This window comes from Sorex araneus, chromosome 4 (genome assembly GCF_027595985.1).
Source record: "Sorex araneus isolate mSorAra2 chromosome 4, mSorAra2.pri, whole genome shotgun sequence".
Classification (NCBI taxonomy): domain Eukaryota; kingdom Metazoa; phylum Chordata; class Mammalia; order Eulipotyphla; family Soricidae; genus Sorex; species Sorex araneus.
The window spans coordinates 103,819,346-103,843,333 of record NC_073305.1 but is presented as its reverse complement, the minus strand read 5'-3'; the positions used below and the strand labels follow the sequence as shown (position 1 = coordinate 103,843,333).

At 37.9% G+C, this 23,988-nt stretch overlaps 1 protein-coding gene across 2 annotated transcripts in view; it reads left to right on the top strand.

Moving 5' to 3' along the window:
• Positions 1-394: 394 nt before the first annotated feature.
• FILIP1 (filamin A interacting protein 1) overlaps positions 395-23,988 on the top strand; it is a 216,148-nt gene continuing 192,554 nt past the window's right edge. Inside the window, exon 1 of one of the 2 annotated variants that reach the window (XM_012932143.2) lies at positions 395-646. The gene's annotated coding sequence lies outside the window, so the exon portion shown is untranslated. The remainder of the gene's footprint in view (positions 647-23,988) is intronic. The other variant, XM_004605908.3, reaches the window with a different exon arrangement.

The following is a 23,988-nucleotide window of genomic DNA, read 5'->3' as shown; positions in this document are numbered from 1 at the left end:
CGGATTTTAAAACCTAAGACCCAAATCACAATCTGTAGTTAAGAGCTCCAAGTAAAAATTACCTCTGTCATGTGCAGAAGTCCTTAAAAGGGACTGCAGGTTTTCCGCAATCTTTTACTGGGGGAGCAGAACTATATCCACTGATAACCCAGCTGCCGAGGACCCGAGTAAAGCCGACTCCAAACTTCTCAGCTGTTGACAGGCTTGACTTGCTGAGAACACTGGTTAAATATAGCACGCGCGAGCTCAGCTCCTCAGCAAAGTCATTGCTCTGTCAGTGTTGTGAAGGGAGCCGAAGATGAGAGAAACCTAATCTCAGAACCCAACAACACCTAGCAACAGTTGAAAAAACTTTAAAACAAAAGTCTGGGCGGGAGATATACAACAGCCTCCAATTTCTGCTGATCAGGATTGCAGGGAGAAGAAGCTGCGTTCCCCTTCTCTCTACTCAGTTTCCTGCATGACTTCAGCTATTGGCTAGTCCTAGGAAGGAAAGTGGGAAAAGCTTTTTCCTGTGTATTCTTTTGGGCTGGATAGTTTTCCAGGACTCCAGTCTCTCTTGGGCTGTGTGACAAGCCACTGGGTTCTTCAAAGGATAAGCTACTTCCATAAAGGACATACCCTTGGTTAAACGGGCTGCCGTCAGGTAAGACCAAAATAAATAGCTACTTATTTGCTTGCATTTCTACCCCCACAAGAAAAGAGTTTTCTCTGATTCTTTCTGTTTCCTTTGATGCTTATTTCTTTAAGCTCTATTATCTTAGAACACAGAGGGTGTGCGATAGGAATCAGTGTGAATTATTTTTTAAAAAATTAGACACATCATCTCTTCTCAGTATTATCCTGATTTATTTTTCAAATACAACGATTGTTACTGTGTTTTAATAGCCACTATTAAATATTTCTGTATTGTTTTTATTCTCCTCTGGCAGGTAACAGCAATATGACACAGAACAATTTTATAGCTCATTTGACAGTTAGGGTGACTGTTAAATGGAGGGAATATTCTCCCTAGAAGCAAAATAACTTTCATTTATTGAAGCTAGCTTTGCAACTTGTGTGGTAAATCAGAGGAAAGTCCCACATGATGTTTGTATTGCTGTACTTTTGACTTGCTGCTTTCTGCTTCTCCTTTTGCCTAATTCTCTGATTACTCTAGTACACCTTGTGCTGCTTCTGACCTCATTACATTACAGTTACTCCAATGCTTTCTGACTAGGCACAAAATATACCTGGTATTAAGTTTCTGCTTTTGTACTTGTTGAATATAAACTATTCAGGAGAATGTCATTTTGTGTGTTCTTTTAAAAATAAATGGTGTCATTACTTGTGCAGAGAGAGAGCAGATTTAGACTTTTTAAAATTAAAGTAGAATTTATAATAAAATTCATTATGCCGCATGTATGAGTATTTACTATAGTGAGAAAGAAGTTCTCCTTTTATTTGTTAGTATTCTCTCTACTTTTCTATGAATTGCAATGTAATTTTATAAGAATTGCTTAGCATGATCTAGTTCACACTGAAGCTAACAAACATTATTGATAATGTGGTTACTATTGAAACCTGTGGTCTGTAGCTAGGCGGGATTAGCATAGAAAGATTTTTCTTTTAAATGAATATGATAATTTCAATAAATATTCTAATCTAAGTATTACAACGCAGATGCTCTTTTTAAAAGAATTGAGTCTATTATGTCAACTTAAAGAATTTGCCCAAGACTGATTTTGAACAAGTTGTTGACAAATAAGAATGTGCTAATCTTTTTCAGTAAATGCTTCTATTTTAATAGAAACTAATTTAAACTTACATAGGTAATGTGTTCATAATTTTGAGTATATGATTAGTTTACTAAGTATATAATATTAATCCTATTAGCAAAGTATACAAATATGCTTCAGTTTTCTTGGTGTCAAAGAATGAAACTCCTGGTACTTTAGTAGATATGATGTATCTTTGTATTAAAAGAGTTTAAAAAACTTGGAACTAAATGTTTTACTTTAAAAATTTCAATCATAGGAAGAGTCACATTATCGGCTTACAAATGTATGTGTAAGGCCAAAACCTAACATTAGTTCTAGACATTTTGTGTCTTTTGAAGTCAGCAGAACAATGTGCAGATAACTGAGTACAGCATTTGGCCCTGAGTGGAAAGTCTGTTTCCTGATAAATTGAATGCTTGATTATTGTCTTCATGGTTGTACACTTAAAATAAAGAATAGCTCAGGTTAGACTTTGTGCTCTATTTATGAACAATTAAGCTATTATGAGCGAAAAATTATGGTCACCTATATACCCGCATTTAAATTTTTGTGTTATTTTGGAATCTTTCCTTTCTTATTTACCACAATAGTTGTTAGATTTCATTGCCGTATCTCCTACCACAATCAAGTCTGTTCTCTTCACCTCCTGGATTAAACAACACCTTCTTCTTGCCTCTCATTGCCATCCAAGTCATCTTGCCTGCGTCCGTGGGTGAATTTTACTGAAGCATTGCTAAACTTGTTTCTCAGCTCTTTAGTTATCTTCTGGGACTCCTAGTTGCTGCCAAACACCTAGTCTGGGTTTTTTGAAAACTTTCTATCATCTGGCACATACTTGACTTTTACCAGTCTTCGCTCTCACTAATCAACAAGTGTCCCTATGCTTCACATATTTCAGATCTGGGGCCATTTCCCAAACATATACACAGTAAATATTTGAATGCTCCCTTCTGCCTGTTCCATCCTGCCTGCCTCCCCACCCAGACTTTAAGAACCAGACCAGAGTGTTCCACTTTTACAACGATTTCTAAGACCATCATTTTTAGAACTGATTCCTTCTTTGTTTAGAGAGTAAGATGCTCTCTCAGAATTAAGAAACATTTAAGCAAGATTTGTATTTGTAACCAGAATAATTTTAAAGGTAATAGGTACAAATCTTTCTTTTAAGCACTTCATTTTGAAGCTTTTCAGCCCTCTGTATATTGTTAATGTTCTACTAATATTTTGTTACTAAATTTCTGTTGATTAGTTTGTAAAAAAAGTATAATTCCCAGTGAGTTAATAGTTGGAATCATGCTTTCTTAGTATATTAATGCATGTTTTAAAACACAATTTAAAAAGTCTTATCTTTCCCTTCTTGTTGTTGTTTTCTTGCATTACCAAAAGTTGCGCACTATAGTTTGAGGTATTTGAACATGTGGTGTGTTGTGCCAGATATCACACACATTGTGGCAGCATCAGACATGCCAAATGCCTCTGGGATTGTAGTATATGCATGTGGGGTATTGCTAGGGATTCAACTTTCAATCTCATGTTTGCAAAGCAGGTGCTCTGCCAATTATTTTATTTTATTTTATTTTATGTAATGTAGGAGTACTGCTATTTATTTAGCCATTGATTAAGATGATTGAATTGGGCATGAAGTCCACATTACATTTTTAATTTTACTGTATCACCATGAGATACAGTTACAAAGCTTTTATGTTTGAGATTCAGCCATATAATGACGGAATACCCATCCCTCCACCAGTGTACACTTTCCACCATCGATGTCCCTAGTATCTCCCCCTCCTCCACACATCCCATTCCTCATCCTGCCTCTATGGCAGACAATCTCCCCAATACTGTCTCTCTAGTTTTGGGAATTATATTTTGCTCAAATTTTGCCACTAGTGTTCAAGCCTATCTGCCAGGGTCAGATGCTAGATGATTTATTTTCCATTGCTCATTTTGAATATCATGAGAACTCGTGTGGCCATGATATAAATGTAAATTTGTAAATGTAAATTTCTAGATTGTAAATGGTTGGGTTCCAAAGACATCTCTGTATGGCACTAGTTCATTTTGGGATTCAACTGGGAGTCTCTGGGCAAGGGCTGTGGGTGCACTAAGATGGCACTCTGAGGCAAATTGTAGGCATGACAGCCAGGCTTGTGGGCAGATGGGGACTCAAAGAGGGACATCCCAGGTCCTCTGATGCCTTGTGGCCTGGAGATTTAGTCCTAGAACCCTCATACTGAGGGCCTTGATTGTGGAAGCTCTTGGTCACTGGGATTCCATCTGGAGTAGGCACAATTATTATTATTATTATTTTATTTTTTGGAACAATTATTTTTGATCTAAAAAGTTCATCAAGGAAGGTCTGCACAGCTTTACTATGCACAGAAAATCACAAGTAATTATGAATATACTCATATGCCTGAATATGGGGAAAACATGTCTCTCAAGAGTTAAGTGGTTTGTATAAAGACTGTATACATACATGCATGTCTTATGATGTCTTAGAACTTTAAACACTATGTAACTCTTGTATACTTGTCATCTTTTGGTAAGTTATATTATTAGTTATGTATATTTTATTAAAGCATGGTTTCTTTTACTTATGGGTCCTGGATTAATATATGACCTTGAACATTCAAATACTACATTTTTTTTCCTTCTAGATACTTAAAAAGGTGCTATTTCTTATTCTTAATTTTTTAGCGGGGGGAGGGGAGCCAGAGCCACATCCAGTGGTGTTCAGGGCTTCCTCCTGGCTCAGGGATTACTCTTGGTAAGACTTGGAGGACCATATTGGGTGACAAGGACCGAGCCCAGGTCACTGTGTAAGGCAAATGCCTTACCCACTAAACTATGACTCTGGCCCCTTCTTATTTTTAATTCATCATGAAACCTTACTGTGTGAGATAAAGCACAAATGATGTTTTTGGAAGCAATATTTTCTTTGCATTCACTCTGACCTCTATTTTTATTATTATTATTATTATTATTATTATTTCTTTTTTGGGTCACACCTGGCGATGCACAGGGGTTACTCCTGGCTTTGCACTCAGGAATTACTCCTGGTGGTGCTCAGGGGACCATATGGGATGCTGGGGATCGAACCCGGGTCGGCTGCGTGCAAGGCAAACGCCCTACCTGCTGTGCTATCGCTCCAGCCCCTCCCTCTGACCTCTAGATTTTACTTATTCTTTAGAAGTTGAATCGTTGGGAACAATATACAGTTTTAACTAAAGGTAAATAACTTTTTCCTTTTTGAGAGATGAATATTTCTCCATAAAACAGGTTTCTTAATGAAACAAGATTTAATTGAGCTTGCTTATGTACATTTTCACTCATTTGTTTCATTTTATTTCCTGAAATAAGTGGATTTTTAGAAAAATACTATCATTGATTATGAACCCATAAGCTTGAGACTTACTTTATCAGAAAAGTTTAAGAGAAAAAATGTGACAACTTTTAGGAATGTATCCTCTAAAACCTAGAAAAACATGACAATTATTTATATACACTACCTTAACATAGACATAGCAATAAGAATAAAAGTTTAATGGGATGGTGGGGAAATAGTTCAGAGGAGATAATCCTGCATGTATAAGTCCTGAGTTCTAATACTGGCCCTTCATCCCCCTAAATATCACTGTATCACTGTATCACTGTCATCTCACTGATCATCGATTTGCTCAAGCAGGTGCCAGTAATGTCTCCGTTTGTCTTAGCCCTGAGATTTTAGCAGCTTCTTTTTACTTGTTCTTCCCAGTGGTGCCGCATTGGTGTCTCTTTCAGGGTAAGAGGAATGAGACTCATCATTGTTACTGTTTTGGGCATATCAAATATGCCACAGGGAGCTTGCCAGGCTCTATTGTGTGGGCAGGATGCTCTTGGTACCTTGTCAGGTTCTCCGAGAGGGAGAACTAGGCTATACGAGGTCTTGCAGCCTGGAATACAGCTGCACACTTCCGGGAGCCTTGTTTTATAGTCTCTGGATCTTGGTCGTTGATGGGATTACACTGCACTAGGGGCAGTTTGTGGGTGTGGCTGCCAAGCTACTGGAAAATGGGGGATCTGGGTGGAGGAGGCCCAGTCCTGATTGGAGTTGGCTTGGAGTTCTCAGCCCCAGGTCCTGCACACCTGAATTCCTCTGCTGGTTCTTTCATGCGTGAGGCTCATCCAAACATGAAGAGAGTGGCCTTGAGAATGGCTGTGGCTAGGTTCCGGAGGTCTTCGGGTGCAAGGGCTCCTCTCACAGTGGGGAGGGAATCTCAACTCACCCCCCTCGGAGGGGCCCAGTGAAGACAGCCAGGCACAGGGGCAAGAGACTCTGCCTAAATATTTCCTGATACAGTGCTAGTAACCCTCATCACTGAAGATCTGGGGCTGATTATCACCATGAATGATAATCAGAGGATCTCAGAGTATTGCTGGGGAGATCTTCCTCCCTCAAGTAAAATATACAAAAGGAACTTTGAAGAAACAGAAGGTAAATGATTATAGATATTAATAAAATTAATATATTTGATAAATGAAATAAATGGCAAAGGTAAAATACAACAATTCTTTTATTTTTTTATTTTACATAATTTTTTTCCTTTTTTGCTTTTTGGGTCACACCTGGCATTGCACAGGCCTTACTCCTGGCTCATGTACTCAGGAATTATTCCTGGCAGCGCTCAGGGGACCATATGGAACGCTGGGAATAGAACCCAGGTCATGCAAGGCAAAGGCCTTACCCTCTGTACTATCATTCCAGCCCCGCAACAGTTCCTTTAAATTGAAGTTTAAGTAGAACAATAAAGGTATGCTCATTGTTATGGAGGAGACCTGTACCTAGGAAGTGAGATAGCTTGGATACAGATTTTAACTACTATGACCCTGTGCAAATTAGGCACTGTGCCCCGTTTCCTCATCTGTAAAGTGAGAGTAAAAATTCCATCTTCCTTAAAGAATTGTTTTAAAGATCAAGTGAGTAAATAAGTTCTTAGCATTACCACATAGATTTTTCAGTAACTAGGCTTTTTCTTACTTTATTTTTTATATCAAATGTAGTTAAATGTTTAATCTTTGTTGCACAAAGATTTCTTGGATTCAGATATAGTATGTGAACTCAAGTTCATAGATCATAGGGAAAGACAGAAGAATGTATTGTTTAAATTTGGAATCCTGTTTGGGACATATTTTGCTGCTGGGTACTCTAAGCAGACATAGTTTGAACACCAGCCAATAATTTAGCATGGAATTTATATTTCAACACCTCCCCCACTTATCACTCTGTAGTTTGCTGTTTTATAGAACTTCTAGCAAAAAGGCAAGAAATCACCCACAGAATAGACTGTTCTATGGTTTCTATATTTGCACTTGTAGATAAAGTGTCTTTATAAACAGTTCTTGGGTGTCTTGTATAGGCAGTTTAACTGGTAATGTACAATAATGATAACTTCCTCCTCCATGGAAGGATGTTATTTAATGTATTATTCTTTATTTATTCCCTGGATGCTTTGTTTTACTAACTTAGTAATAGATAAAAATGAAAAGACCAAAAGAGGTTATCTCCTGCCAGTGTCAACCTTACCAAGTGGAAATGAACTCTTGTTATTCACTACCCTTAATCCCATCAATTCTTCTTAAACATAACAGGAAAATATTACCAAGGCAAACAAAAAAAGTGCTATGTCATAAAAACTGGTCTGGAAATTATGGAGTGCATATTCTTCTGTATGTTTAAAATGAGAAAAATATATGAAAAGAGGGAAGTTTCTTAGTATCTTTAGGGCCAACAAATATGCAGGACAGTTATGGTTTAGACCTGTTTCTCTTGCTTTATTTTTCCCAATGGAAAGAATGAGTTCCTAAGAAATAAGGTTGAGATTTGTAATTTTTTTTCTTTTTGGGTCACACCTGGCGATGCTCAGTGGTTACTCCTGACCATGATTGGGGGATCATATTGGATGCCAAGGATTGAACTCAGGTTGACCATGTGCAAGGCAAATGCCTTACCTTCTCTACTATGTTTCTGGCCCAAGAGATTTGTAATTCTTATTCTCCAACAAAAAAACTTATTGTAGGAGTAATGGGGATAGGGAGAAAAGAGAAAAATACAAGACAGAAAATTAGGAACAATGGGCTAGAGTTAGTCCAGTGGGTAAGACATTTGCTTTGCACATAGCTGACCTGGGTTCAGTCCCTTACCATCCTTTTTGATCCCCTGAACACTGCCAGAAGTGACTCCTTCATGCAGAGCCAGAAGTAAGCCCTGAGCATTGCTGAGTGTGGCAAAAAAAATCCAAAAAACCAAAACACCAAATCTTTCCTGCCTTTATAGGATGCAAAGGTCATAAGACATAAAGGTCTTAGGGAAAAACCAATACAGAAATCTCAGGAAAAGATAAAGGACAGTGACTCTTTTTTTCCTTAAATGTTTAGTCTGTTCTTTAACTAATCAGAAGAGGGGAAAGACTGCAAGCAGACTACAACTTTCCTGGTTAATGAGGTTGACACAGTTTGATTTCAAGGGCCTGGCAGCAAGGTGAAGTAAAGTCAAGGATGGATTGAGCATCCCTAGTTAGTTCTTCAACAGGCTGGTTGAAGAACCTGAGAAACTCTCAGCTAATAAATGATGTGACACAAAGCTAACTAGTTTCTACAAGCTTAGTCTAAACCCAGCAGTCTTGAAAAGTAAAAAGGAGATTGATATTGCTTTTCCTTTTTTGGGAAATGGTGTCAGCATAGACTGTATTGTGTGATTTATGTTTCTCAGGTATGTGAAAGACATACTTAAGAGAAATTTTAAAGCAAATGCAGAATTTATCTCAAATAACATGACTTGAACTGAGAACTTAAGGAATCTTCAAATTTTAGCTTTCTTGCTTCAAAACTTCCTTCACCCAAACATAAATCATTATTATTTCATTTGCTGAGACCTTATGTGTCTCTACTTAAAAAAAAATCCTTCCCCCACCTGCTTTTGCAGTAATTAGATTTGTCATCTACTCAAGTTATATTGAAGAAATGGATTATTTACTATTTATTTTCATAAGAAAAAGGTGCAAGAAAACCACAAATGGTTATATCAAAACTGGCCAATTTTGCCTTCTTTAAAAAATAATTTGCTAAAGTTTTAAAATCAAAAGACAATCTTTTTTTAAAGTTTTATTAATTTTTTTTACTGAATCACCATGAAATACACAGTTACAAAGCTATTCATGGTTAGGTTTTAGTCATGAAATGTTCCAACACTCATCTCTACACCAGTGCACATTTCCCACCACCAATGTCCCCAATTTCCCTCTTGCCACCCCCTCCTCCTAGCCAGACTCTCTATGGCTCGCTCTCTCTCTCTTTCTCTCTCTCACTCTCTCTCTCTTTCTCTCACTCTCTCTCTCCCTCTCCCTCTCTGTCTGACTGTCTGTCTGTCTCTCCTTTTGGGGTCTGCAATACAGATACTGTTTTTCCTTTACCTATTTTCAGCACACAGCTCTTACCCAGAGCGATCATTTGCAAAAGACAGTCTTATTGAAAACAGGAGACTGCTGACATCACCAAGACAATTAATTAAGTTACTGCCAACTTGCCTTGTTTATGTCAAAGATCTTTGAAAAAAAAATAGGTTTTTACGTACACACACACAAGAACATGAGTCATAGGTGAAACAGTAATAAAGATAAATGGACTTAATTTTTCTTTATATGTCTTTAATATATTTATGTCTTAAATAATTCATTTAGGTCTTGTTTCTTTTACTCTGGTGCCATAGCACAACAGGAAATAAAGCGGCATTGCTGAGTTCATAATGCTATTTCAGTGTGGCAGCCTGCGTACATGAGGAAATGACACCCTAGGCCTGTATTTGGAGCCTTGCAGTTACTGTGACGACAACATACACTAATGGAAAACAAAGATGGTTTGCTCACTGGCGTGAGCCAGAAAGGGTTTGCCAGCTCAGATTTTTCCTAATTATTCCATAAGTCTTGAAATGTGACACTGGAGGTATTCAAGGCTCTTTGTGTTTCATTAACTGTTTAGTAAGTGACACATGCTTGAAGACCAGCCTGGTATTTGGATGAGGGAGGGGCCATACACAAGCTTAACTTTCACATGCGGCCTTGATAGATATCATCTTCTGGTTTGGACACCAGCAAACCATCTGTCTATTACTTGTTCTGATCTCTAAGGAAGCCAGCTGCATAGAACTTACTTCTCAAGGGTGTCTCAACTTTAGGTACCATATTTTCACTTTCTATATTCAGTTCATTCCATAGACAATTTTCTAGTATACAAGATGTTTTCACTAAAGACTGCATCAACTCAATCTCATGCCCCCATTTTTTTGGGGGGGGCATACCCAGGAATGCTCAGGGTTTACTCCTAGAAGGATTGAAGACTATATGGGGTGCTGGGGATCAAACATGGGTTGGTCACGTGTAAGGCAAATGCTCTACCCACTGAACTATCACTCTGGCCTTGACCCCAATTTTAATATAATTTATCATACAATGATAATACTAGCAATATGATAGCATGTTACCTATGTAACATATGGATGATATAGTTATATATAACACAATACATGTAACTAATAATAATAATAGCTAGAACATACTGGAGATTATTTTGTGCTAGGCATTTGCCAAAAACTTTATATAGATATATAAAATTTTATTTAATTTATTTCTCATGATAACTTTATGAGGACCATTTTAGTAGTTTATTTTTTTAATTTCATTTTGTCTACAGTAATTTAAAATTTTGCAATACTGTCAATGGTTTGAGATATAAAGCATTCCAGTACTAGATCTGCCATAACAGTGCCCATTTCTGTCTACTGTTGTCTCAGGGTTTCCCTCTCTCTCCCAGCCCCCCTAACTCACCATCCTAACTTTATTCCCCACTTCCTCAATATCACTGCCCTCATAAACTTCATTTTGCTGACAAGTTATTAAATCTTGTTGCTTTGGGCCATTTGTTGTTCCCTTTCTATTTAAGAGAGCTCTTTCTGTTAACTGCCTCTCATCTTCTGACTGATTTCACTCAGTATGATGCCTCCAGCAGCAAATTTCATAATTTCATCCTTTCTTAAGCTGAGTATTATTCCATTATACATACATATACCATAGTTTCTTTATTATGTCATCTGTTTGTTTTGTTTTGTTTTGTTTTGTTTTGTGTCACATCCAGTGTTGCACAGGGGTTACTCCCAGTTTATGCACTCAGGAATTACTCCAGGCGGTGCTCAGGGGACCATATGGGATGCCGGAAATAGAACCCGGTTCGGCCGTGTGCAAGGCAAATGCCCTACCGGCTGTGCTATTGCTCCAGCCCTAATGTCATCTATTTTTTAACATTTGGATTGTTCGTAGGTTTTGGCTACTGTGACTAGAGGTGCAATGAGTGTATTTTTTTTTAATAGATTGGTCATATGGAAGGTCAAATCTTAGTTTTTTGAGAAGTATCTATATTGTTTTCCCAAAAAGCTGGACATTCCCACCAACAGTGGGTGAGAGCTTTAAATTTTTGTCTTTATTTAATGGATTAGAATAGTAAGGTTTATAAGGAGTAAGTTTCCCAGTGGTAGATTTCCTCTTCTTTCTCTTCTTTCTTGTCCTTCTCCTTCTTCTTTTGTTTTTGGGTCACACTTATCTGTGTTCAGGGCTTACTTCTGGTTCTGTGATCAGAGATTATTGCTGGCAGACTCAGGGAACCATTTGGGTGCCAGGGATGGAACCAAAGTTGGTTGCATGTTAGGGAGGTTCCCTACTGGTTGTACATTCTCTACAGTCCCAAGGTTTGCAATTCTAATCTGAGAAATTTGTCCTTATTTAGTCCACATTTTAAACCTCTTTCTTGAAACTTAGACAGTTGTTCAAGGAAGACCTCCATTTAAGATGATTGGGGTATGTTTTAATGAAAGGTATATGAAATGACACTACAAAAAATCAATTGCTTGCAGTTTGAAAAAATTTACCGTGGCCAAAGAACAAAGGAATTCAGAGTCAACAGAACATCTGGAATTCTTCTCCAGGGTCTTTCAAGAAAGCCAAAAGGTTCATGGGCAGCAATTTGGATTGCACAGTAGGATCTAGGCCTGGGGCAGTAGAACAATAGAGTCCAGAAGTTATCCTTCCCAGTTATTGATGGGACACTGTGGGTTTGGTTTCTATATCACTGAGTTGATTATCCCCAAGAGGAAACCATGGAGCATTTACTCTTATGAAATCTTAAGACTACTATTGTAGCCAGGCCTTTTGATATATCATTGGGATTTTGGTTGTTTCCATTGATAGCTCAGAGCTCTATTCTTTCTTTTAAAATTTTATTTATTTATTTATTTATTTATTTATTATTGAATTGCAGTAAAATACAGTTACAAAGTTGTTCATGATTGAGTTTTAGTCATACAATGTTCCAACATTCATCCCTTCACCAGTATACATTTCCCACCTCAAATGTTGCCAGTTTCCCCCTAGTCCACCCACACATCCTCCTCCTTACCTCTATGGTGGGCATTTTTCCTCTTTCTCTCTCTCTTACCCCACCTCCCTCCTTTTGGGCATTGTGGTTTGCAATACAGATACTGAATTTTATCGTGTATATCCCTTTACCTATTTTCAACACTCAGTTCTTGTCTGGAAGAAGGAAACTCTTAAGCCACTGCAGTGTTGTTGTTGTTGTTGTTGTTAGTTAGTTAGTTTGTTTTGTTTTTTATCACAGTGGGCTTTGTGACTGAGGATTGGTGTGGCACCCCTTGTGGATTCTTGGAGCAAACTTTTTCAATCACCAAAAAGCCTTCTGAACTGTTCAGCCTTGAAGGGTTTTGACTTCATGGACCTGTGTCTTTCCTCAAAGGAATGTCTGCTGATAATTGCTAAATCTTCAGTGGAGTGCTAGTGGAGAGCCTTCCTGTACTTGGACATGTCATTTTTGAATAACTTAGTAGCAAAACTCAGATAACAAAAGTTCATGAAAAAATAGTGGAGCTTGTTTCTTTTTTTTTTTTTTTTTAAAAAAACTATTATTGAATCACTGTAAGACCCTTACAAAGCTGTTCATGATTAGATTTCAGTCATATAGTTTTCCAACACCCTTCCCTCCATCAGTGTCCTTTTCCCAGCACCAGTGTCCCCAAGTTCCCTCCCAAATACCACCCCCCTTCTGCCCCCTGCCTGCCTCTCTGGCAGGTGTAGAGCTCTATTCTTGTAGCATTTGAAATGCCTGATCAAAAGAATTATTAAGTTTATCAAAGAGTCCTACAAAATACATGTTCTAGCAGTTGGTATCACTATTCCTTGAAAAAGCATTGGTGGAGTATGTATATTGGTGGGCGAAGGCAGTGAAGGAGACAAAAGTCTGCATTCGATATAAGCACTTTTATTGGCTCTGAATGATTTTGTTCAGTGAATCAGTTCTCTGTTTGGTAGAAAAATAAAAACACAAAAAAACAGAGAACTTTCTACAGTTAAGAAAAATGTCACTTTTCATATCAGTGATTTGCTTTTATGGTGCAATGACATGAGGAGTTTCATTTAACTAATTTACCTTTATTAATCATGACTTATCTTTAGGTCCAGAGAAGTAACACAGGAGAAAAAGCACTTGCTTGCATGGGACCAACCCTGGTTTGCCATACCTGGTGCCCTGAGCACCACCAGTGGTCATTCTTAAGCACAGAGCCAGGCAAAGCTACTGAGCACTGCTGGGTGTGACCCAAACTTCCTCCCCTTAAAGAATTTTTAAAAATCATAGTAATTGTCTATTTGGATTATTGGAAATTTTGAGTTTCTATTTACATCTATGACATTTAAGTTTGGAATTACATGAAAAGTAATACAAATTTTGATGGAGCAGATAATGCTTTGCTTGTTTGTTCTTTTTAATGTCAGTGGCCACCAGAAACATTCTACTTTCCATGTGATAACTTATATGTGGTGGTGAAATTGAATATCTCAGAATGGTGAATATTTTGAGTGAAGTAAACATACAATAATATGAATCTGATTTTGAACCTTCTGAGAAATTCTGAGTTGTAAAAGTTGTCTTGCTACAACTTTACTAAAACGTCTCAGCTTATCCCCAGTACAAATATATGCGTCTCATTACTGATAATACACAAGACTTATGCACCTCTTAGCTGATAAGCTGCGACCTCCCTGAAACAAATTCTTTGTTTTATGGCTTATGGCATAGAATATAGAATAAAGGAAGAGATGTACTACTTTTTTTAAATTAAGTCCCTTTTTATTGAGATAATTTCTTCTGATTTACTTATGATAAACTTAGATTTTTTCCTTTTGTCTTCTTCTTCTATTTATGTAAAAAAGTGTCAAAGAGTGGTAGGAATTAATATATTCTTTAGAGACAAAAGGCTTGAATGATTGGTTTCTGAAAGTGTTTTTATTTTTTCTTATTCAAGTATTTTAAATTTCTCTTGGCAACACAGCTGAATGATAATTTCCACATTAGTGTGTAGCTAATGCGTTTTAAATGGGAGATATTAACAATTCATCACATTCATTCAAGACTTATCTAAGACATTCCGTAAGAGCTTCTCGAGTGGTACTTCTCTGATGGTCTGATCTAGAGAAGAAACTTGGGCTTTGAGTTTCACATTGTTGATATAGTCATATAGCTTTGGAAGCCACCTACAGCTAGCAGGAAATGGAAGAGTTCTGAATCCATTAGATCCTGAACTAAACTTGGAGCCGTGAGATCATCTAGTCTTGTCATTCTCAACATCCCTTATGTGTCAGAATCACCTGGGATATTTAAAAAGAATTCAGGTACCTGGGCTACTTAATTGATTTTGATTGAAGTTTGCATGAGTGGGTACCCACGTATTTGTCTATTTTGGAAGGTTTTGTATGATTTTAATGTTTGTCAAAGGTTGGTACAGTTTCATCATTTACAAACCGGTATTAAGATGACAAAAGAAAAATCATTTGGCAGAAATTAGAAAATCCTCTTAAGTCCCAGTCTATCACATGATTATAATGAACATAAAAATAGTTAAAATTTAACAGTACGTTCTATGTGTTAGGCGTTATCAGTACCATGAGCAGATATTCACAAGCACTACATTTTACAGATTAGGAGACTGAGGGAATTGTCCAGGACCTCCCAACAAGCAGGTGGAAGGTCTGGGGTTTGAGTCCAGGTAATTGGACACCTCAGCTTCTACTCTTAATCTCTTAATCACTTTCCTGTTCTGGAGCCAACGTGGTGAATGGCAGCTGCTTCTCTGACTCAGTATCAAGGGTCTCTTGGCAGCCGGCCCTGGTGTTCTCCGAGTTGCCTCTAACTCTGCTTGACTAGAGTTGGGTCCTGATTTCTTCTTTCTTGCTCAGTAATGGGCTGATTGGTGGCAATTTATGTTCTTAGCGACTGTTGCAAGAGGGCCTCTTTCCATGGCATTCTTTCTTTTGTTTTTTGTTGGGGAAAGAGAGGGTTGGTCCAAACCCTGAGTGCTCAAAAGTGACCCCTGGCGGTGTTTTGGGGACCATGTCAATGATGGAGTTTGAAGCAGGGTTGGCCTCATTGTAAGATAAGTGCCTTACCCATTTTCTCACTCCTGATTTGTTTCTTTTTTGTTGTTGTTGCTTTCTTTTTGTGCCACACTTAACTCTGCTCAGGGTTTATTCCTGTCTCTTCTCAATGGTCTCTACTGGTGGTGCATATGGAATACCAGGGATGAAACTGGTTTTATGACATGCAAGGCAAGCACTTTTTCCTCTGTTCTAATGTATCCAGACCCTGATTTTGTTTCTTATTTCCTGTCTTTCTCTTACCTTGTGAGCTGATATATTTTTTTTTATTTTATTTATTTATTTATTTATTTTTATAATTTATTTATTTTTAATTAGAGAATCACCGTGAGGGTACAGTTACAGATTTATACACTTTTGTGCTTATACTTCCCTCATACAAAGTTCGGGAACCCATCCCTTCACCAGTGCCCATTCTCCACCACCTGTAAACCCGGCGTCCCTCCCACCCTCCCCAATCCCATCTCCCCCCCACCCCACCCTGCCACTGTGGCAAGGCATTCCCTTCTGTTCTCTCTCTCTAATTAGCTGTTGTGGTTTGCAATAAAGGTGTTGAGTGGCCGCTGTGCTCAGTCTCTAGCCCTCATTCAGCCCGCAACTCCCTTCCCCCACATGGCCTTCGACTACAATGTAGTTGGTGATCGCTTCTCTGAGTTGCCCTTTCCCCGGAACGTGAGGCCAGCCACGAAGCCATGGGGTCAACCTCCTGGTACTTATTTCTACGGTTCTTGGGTATTAGTCTCCCACTCTGATATTCTATATACCATAGAATATCTATGCAGTCTTTCTATGTCTGTCTCTCTCTTTCTGACTCATTTCACTCAGCATGAAACTTTTCATGCCCATCCACTTAACTACAAAATTCTTGACTTCCTTTTTTCTAACAGCTGCATAGTATTCCATTGTATAGATGTACCAAAGTTTCCTCAACCAGTCATCCGTTCTGGGGCATTCGGGTTTTTTCCAGATTCTGGCTATTGTAAACAGTGCTGCGATGAACATACATGTGCAGATGTTGTTTCGATTGTACTTTTTTGCCTCTCTGGGATATATTCCCAGCAGTGGTATTGCTGGGTCAAATGGGAGTGAGCTGATATATTTTTTGCCTTTTGTGAGCATATATTAACTTTTTATGCACATTTTAACCATAAACTTTATTCTCCAATTCAGATCCTTCCTTGATTCTTTTTTTTTTTTTAGAACTGTAAATTTGTTGGGTTTACCATTTCCCCTGAGATTCTGTACCTGTATTTTCAAAACATGAAATGATATCACCATCAACAGGAAGAGATTAGTTTCTTCATTTCTCTTATAGCAATAAGTGCTTCAGAAATAAGCTGGTCTAGTCCATGGTACTGACTAGCTGCTGATTGAATTTATTCCAAGGACCATTTAAAATCTTTCTTAGACTTTTTGGTGTATTTTTAAAGATAGCATGCATAAATTAATTTTCTGATTGGTTCTGTATGTTGGGCATTTTATATAGTTCAGACTTTATTATGCTGAAAGGAAAATCTGTTACATTATCTAGTTATATAAACTTTACTAAGATGAGAATACCAAGAAAACTATAGTGCAACACAAATTTTTCTAAACAAAAATAAGATATTACTCTGATAAATATTTCATAGCACTGTTCTAGGACTGTTGTCCAGTTGTTCATTGATTTATTTCTAGTCCTAATTTGCCTTATATCCATGTAAATACATATAGTATACATGTTTCAGAAAGTCATTTCACTGTCACTGTCATCCCATTGCTCACCGATTTGCTAGAGTGGACACCAGTAACGTCTCCATTGTGAGACTTGTTGTTACTGTTTTTGGCATATCGAATACGCCACAGGTAGCTTGCCAGGCTCTGCCGTGTGGGCGAGATACTTTCGGTAGTTTGCTGGGCTCTCTCTCTGAGAGGGACGGAGGAATTGAACCCAGGTCGGCCCCTTGCAAGGCAAACACCCTACCTGCTGTGCTATTGCTTCAGTCCTGATAAATATTTACACGTAAAAATTAACATGATAGGGGCTGGAGCAATAGCACAGCAGGTAGGGTGTTTGCCTTGCACGCGGGTGACCCGGGTTTGATTCCCAGCATCCCATATGGTTCCCTGAGCACTACCAGGAGTAATTCCTGAGTGCAGAGCCAGGAGTAACCCCTGTGCTTCGCCAGGTGTGACCCAAAAAACAAACAAACAAAAAAATTAACATGATAAAGTGCCTAGTGTTTTCATCAAATTGGATTTATTAAATGTTAAGAAATTGAGAAAGTAAACATTACTAATTAGTTGCCATTGGTTGAAATGTCTGAAAAATTATTAAGTTTTTATGAAGACATGATGATCTATAAAGTTGCTTATAATAGAGTTTCAGGCATAAAATGTTCTAACACCAATCCTACTACCAGTGTCACCTTCCCTCCATCAGTGTCCTCAAATTCTCTCCAAGTCCACAGCCTGCATCCTTGACAGGCACATTTTAAAATTTATTTATTATATAAATGATACATTTATATTTACCATATACATTTATTGTTTATATTATTTATTATATCATATTATTTATTCTATTTTATTTTATACACTATAAATTATACAAATTATATCACTGTCACTATATGGAGCGATAGCACAGTGGGTAAGGCCTTTGTTCAAGCGGCTGACCTGAGTTCGATTCCTTCGCCCCTCTCGGAAAGCCCGGCAAGCTACTGAGAGTATCCCACCTGCACGGCAGAGCCTGGCAAGCTATCCGTGGCGTATTCGGTATGCCAAAAACAGTAATAACAAGTCTCACAATGGAGATGTTACTGGTGCCCGCTTGAGCAAATCGATGAACAATGGGACAATAGTACTACAGTGCATACTTTGGGTGTCCTTCTTAAAATGTTGCTCTATGGTTGAGATTTATCCATATATCACACCCATACATTGCTGATATATCCAAGGTCCTTGACCCCTACCCTGTCACTTCCTGTCTATCTCTTCTTTCTTCCCTCTCAATATCTCTCCTTTCCTGTCCTCATTTCTATAATCTAGCGACTTAATTTTTTTTATAAACTTGAATCTTTTTATTTATAAAATTCTCATATTTTAAAAATGAAAACAGTGACTATGATTATTTCCTTTTATCCTCATATATTCCCCACACATTTAATAGCTACATATTGCTTTTGTAATGGTGTAAATAAAAAAATAAAAAACACAAAATTTTCTTTAGTGTACCAGAGAATAACAAATTTTGGAACTGGATTCTATAACTTTGATTAGCACAATGTATCTTTATTGCTCCAATAACAGGTTAGAATTATTTAAATGTAGTGGTATAATGCATACCTACTGATACAAGTCCAGTTGTAAATATTCAGCTCTCATCTGCTTATTCTTGTGTTGCAAATATCATTTAAAAAAAAACACTGCAATCAGGATCTTATTGTAGTTTATGAGTTGGAAATGCTCTCATCCTTGGAAATCTATTTTGGAGTTAGAATTACTCCACTCCCCTAGAAGTGGTAAAACAACAGCTGCCATTTAATTAATGTTTGTGCTGACAGCTCCAGCTGATGACTACTATAGAAGTGAGCATCAATACTATCCACATTATCCCAAAGAGATTGATTGTAGTTTCTGGAATTTGCCTCATTTCACCATAGTTTTCTTTATTGCATCACTTCCTCTAAATTCCAGTGATGCTGTTATTTACATCACCATTCACATCTTCCAGGGAATAAAGTCCCAGTGGAACACATGTGTTCCTGGTGATGTATTGAGATGGAATCGCACCAAAATGAACATGTGAAACATTGAGCTCAAACAGGGGAGAGAACAAGGGGAAAACCAGATGAAAGTAACTTGTGGTTTTTCAGAAAGTAAAGAATTTCATCCTTCTTGGAGGAAGTTAGAGAAAAAAATAAGACTCTTCTTTGTCCGCTTAAGACATCATACTTAATATTTAGTTTTGATCACAAATTTATTTAGAGACTATGTGTATATAAATAATATATAAACTCCAGGTTTAAACTCTGAGACTTTAAGAGACATTAGATTTTGACGATACCATTCCCTGGTAATATGAGGGAACTTAAAAGGTTATGTGAAAATAGCTAATTGTGGTGTGAGATTCACTTAATCTGCTTATCTTGAGCAGACCAGGCTCATGTTCTGGAACATGTGAAAAGCTCAATCATATAAGTACCATGAATGTAGCTAGACTAATGTTGAACATGGAGCAGGTAGAACTCAGGGTCCAGATGGTAGTGTTAAGTTACACGGATTTGTCTGGGGTGAACATCTGTCCTATTAGCAATTGGCAACTGATGGTGTAATATTAAGTTATGGGGTTCCAACACAGGCTGGGGAGTCAATGTTTGGGCAAGCCTAGATGCAAGAGCAGAGAGCAGAAGTTCAGAGACAGGATGGACCTGAAGAAGAAGCAGCTTGCATAAGTGAGGTGCCAGGATTGTATGGAAACTTGAAAACAGTGAAGATGGTTCTGAATTCCAGAGTACTGGACCTTTTGTCTTCCTTCTCCTTCACTTGCTTTCAATATGTAGCATTTGTCCCTCTGCTAATTATTTAGTCTTGGGTGTGTCAGTCACTGAGCTAGGAATTATGGTATGGTGGTGAGTTTTATATCTATTCTGTAAAGGTAAAAACTATGTTATTTTTTAAAATATAGGGGCCACATCTGGAAGTACTTGGATCCCCATAGCCACTTCAGTCAGTTCTGAGAACTCCCAGGTTCATATCCCACTGGGGATTGATTTTGGGACTAGGTATGTACTCTACCATTCAGGCTGTCTCCCTGAAACAATAGCAGTGGTGATGGTATGTGACTAGTGAGTAAATAATATTACAAGAACACTCACCTGATTTTGAGAGGCCAGTGTTGGTGCAAAAATAATAGATGTGGGCAAGTGGGACTGTAGAGGCTCAAATGAGATAGGATCTAATGGCATGACAAACAAGAACTAATGACACACAGCAAAAATGAATGTGAAAGATGAATATCTTATTTGTTACAAGTCCATAAAATTTTAAATGGTGGGGATCTTGTAAGTTACACTTTTTTGACACAAATGATGATTTTAATGTTTCTAAGAATAATGTAATGAGGAAAAATTTCTATATGCATAGATTTCATAATTAAATCTGTAGTGGTCAAAAAGAACCAAATTATTGTACTAAGGGTTAAAAAAATTCTTGGCCTTTACCACCAAGGATAATGCATGCTTGAGTATTCTTTCAAAATAATAAGTACTCTGACTATACATAAATAGGGCTGATGTATACCTTCTATAAAATTATATTCTTTAGGATTTTTACAAGTTTCTACACTTTTAAACACACACTGTCACTGTCACTGTCATCCCATTGCTCATCGATTTGCTCAAGAGGGCACCAATAACATCTCCATCGTGAGACTAGTTGTTACTGTTTTTTGGCATATCGGATATGCCACGGGTAGCTTGCCAAACTCTGCCATGCAGGCGAGATACTCTGGGTAGCTTGCCAGTCTCTCCGAGGGGGATGGAGGAATCAAACCCGGGTCGGCCGCATGCAAGGCAAATGTCCTGCCACTGTGCTATCGCTCCAGCCCTTAAACACACACACACACACACACACACACACACACACACGCACACACACACATTCAATACTTAACTTCAAGTGCTTATCTGGAGCAAGAAACCTGAATGCATAGCTAGAAAGGGTTATTTGGTTTGGTTTTGGGTTTGGGTTTTTGTTTTTGTTTTTCGAGACACACGCACACAGTGACACTCAGAGCTTACTTCTAGTTCTGCGCTCAGTGTGGCTCAGGAGACCATATGGAGTGCCAGGGATAGAAGCCAGGTCTACTCATGCTAGGAAAATACCCTACTTGTAATATTTCTTCGGCCCTAAAGTTAGATGAATTTTGAAGACTTATGCACGACAATGTTTGGGAGTAGTGTCAAATCATTTATCAAGTGAGGAAACAAAGATACAATAGAGAAAAGATCAGAAAAAGAATGGCAATTTATAAAATTTAACATTGAGAAGGAGAGACTTTTAAAATAAAAAAGAAAATATGAATTTTTCAATCAGTGGGGTTAAAATAAATGGGGGTGGGAAGGAGAAGTGTGTTAACCCCCAGGATGTAGTACAATTAAAAGCACTTGTTTTGTATATGTGAGACCATGGATTCAAAATCAGCCTGCCCTGCACGCCCCCTCTCTCCCCCCAAAAAAGAGCTAAATCTCAATGCTATGCCTCTTACAGAATAGTTACTGGAGACAGCAGAAACTTAGGCGTAAAGATGAAAGTGTACACTTACCTTAGCAAGATTCAAGAAAAAAAATGAAACAAATGTCTGAAATATTTTATTCCATAAAAACTCAATGAAAATTTTTACATAGAAAATATAAACGGATGCCTCTTTAATACAGTTAAAATACTCTGAAGCCAAGGAAGTATCTGAAAGGACTAGAGGGCATGCTTTATCGCATGGGAGAGCCCTGAGTTTAATCCCCCATGCTCCATAGACTCCCTCTCCCCCAGGCACCACAGAGGACCCCTAAACACTGAGCCAGCAATAGCTTCTAAACACTGCCACCATGGCCCTGAAAACAAAACAAATAAAAACACAAACCAAAATAAACCCCATAAGAATCTGACAAAAGTGTGACAAAGTAACCCTAGTATATAGAGCTCTTTTAAAGAAATAAAATAAGATACAATAATTGGAAGTAGACAAATGACATATATAATTTTAATAAGTAGAAAAATAATGTCATTGATAGTTAAAAATTCAAATTAAAAAAATACTATTTCAACCAGCACACTGACAAAGATTCAAATGATGCCATTATGTGGTATGGTGAAGAAGTGAAGAATGTGCGCTATATAGTGATAGTGAGAAAATCAACTAGCAGCTAACTTCCCAGAAAGCAATTTGACAACACATGCTAAAAATATTTAAAATCAGAAGAAAAATAAAGCCAGTTCCATTTTGAAAAATAAGAGTCATAACACATCTGATGCTTTTGAGGATGTATTGTTTTCTCTTCCTTCTATTGTCTTCAAATATTGTCTACTGACTTCTGAAAAACTGTCAGACTTAGAAGCTCTTATTTAAAACACACACACACACACACACACACACACACACACACACACATTCATCTTCCTTAGCAGCTTGATAGGATTTCCTCGGGGGAACTTTGCAGATTAGTATTGTTGAAAGAAGGCTGTATAGTATGTTCTGATGATTGTTGATGTGTAAAGTACTCTTGATGGGAACGTATTTCTTGAATAATGTTCTTTTTTCTTTATTAAAGAACTATGCTTTACAAAATTATTGATAGTTGAGTTGTAGGCATATTTCAACACCAATCCCACCACCGATGTCAACTTTTCTCCAACAGTATTCCCATATTCTCTCTCCACCCCCAATTCTTGCTCCATACCCGCTTAGCTTGACAGGCACATTATACAGTTTCAGTGATTGCAGCTTAGACACCATGGTTCCAGTGTTGTTGAGTCTGTGTTTTGTATATATAGCTATAAAGCTCTCCCATATCATCAGTATAACTGAAGCCCTGATGCTTCTTCACTCATTACTTCCTTATTGCCTGTTCTCATCTTCCCCCCTTGATTACTTTTCTTCCCTATCCTTCTCCTCTCTTAACACGGGGGTTAAGGTGATCTAAGCATCCCCCTTCACTATAATACATTTCCTTATCCAGTATTCTATATTCCACAGATAAGTGAGATCATCCTGTGTTTGCCTTTTTTTTTTTCTGGCTTGCTTCACTCAACATATCTACCAGTTCCAACCAGGTTGCAGGAAATTGTTACTATTATATTGGCTTTTTTTGGTCGTACCTGGCAATGCTCAGGGGTTACTCCTAGCTTTGCTCTCAGGAATCATTCATGGTAGTACTGGGGGGACCATATGGGATGCTGGGGGTTGAACCCAGGTCAGCCGCAGGCAAGGCAAATATCCTACCCTCTGTACTATCACTCCGGCTCCTGAAACAAATTATTGAATAATGCTTTTATCAAAGCAGAAACTGAGAACCAAAGTGGACACAGTTTTTGTAGATCAGAAGGTGAGGGACAGAGGGGCAGATGGATAAAGTGGACAGTAAGGAATTTCTTGCCTTTGACTTTTTATTAGGACATTACTGTTCAGTTTCATTAGAATTTGGGGAGTAAATGGGTTCAGGGAAAAAGTACTAAGGTTTAAGTTTTAATCAATCTGCTAAGTAACTAACTTCTCTAAAATTTTTTTACTGTAACTATTTTAGATATCAATTCACCGTGAATTCTAAGAGATGATTGATTTTAAGCCATTTTTTTTCTTTTTGGGCCACACCCGGTGATGCTCAGGGGTTACTCCTGGCTCTGCACTCTGTACTTACTCCTGGCATTGCTCAGGGGACCATAATGGGATGCTGGGAATCGAACCCAGGTTGGCCGCATGCAAGGCAAATGCCCTACCCCCTGTGCTATTGCTCCAGCCCCCATCTAAGCCATTTTTATAAGAACTGAAGAAGCTAAGGTCCAGAAAGTTAGTTTTTTCTCAGGGTCAGAAACTTTATTAATTCAGATATATGAAATAAGAAACAATGTCAGTGTTGTTGAGCATCTTCCTAAAATCCAGATCATTATTTGTTGGGTTATTTTACAACATACCTATCATTTAAGAGCTCATTATTTCT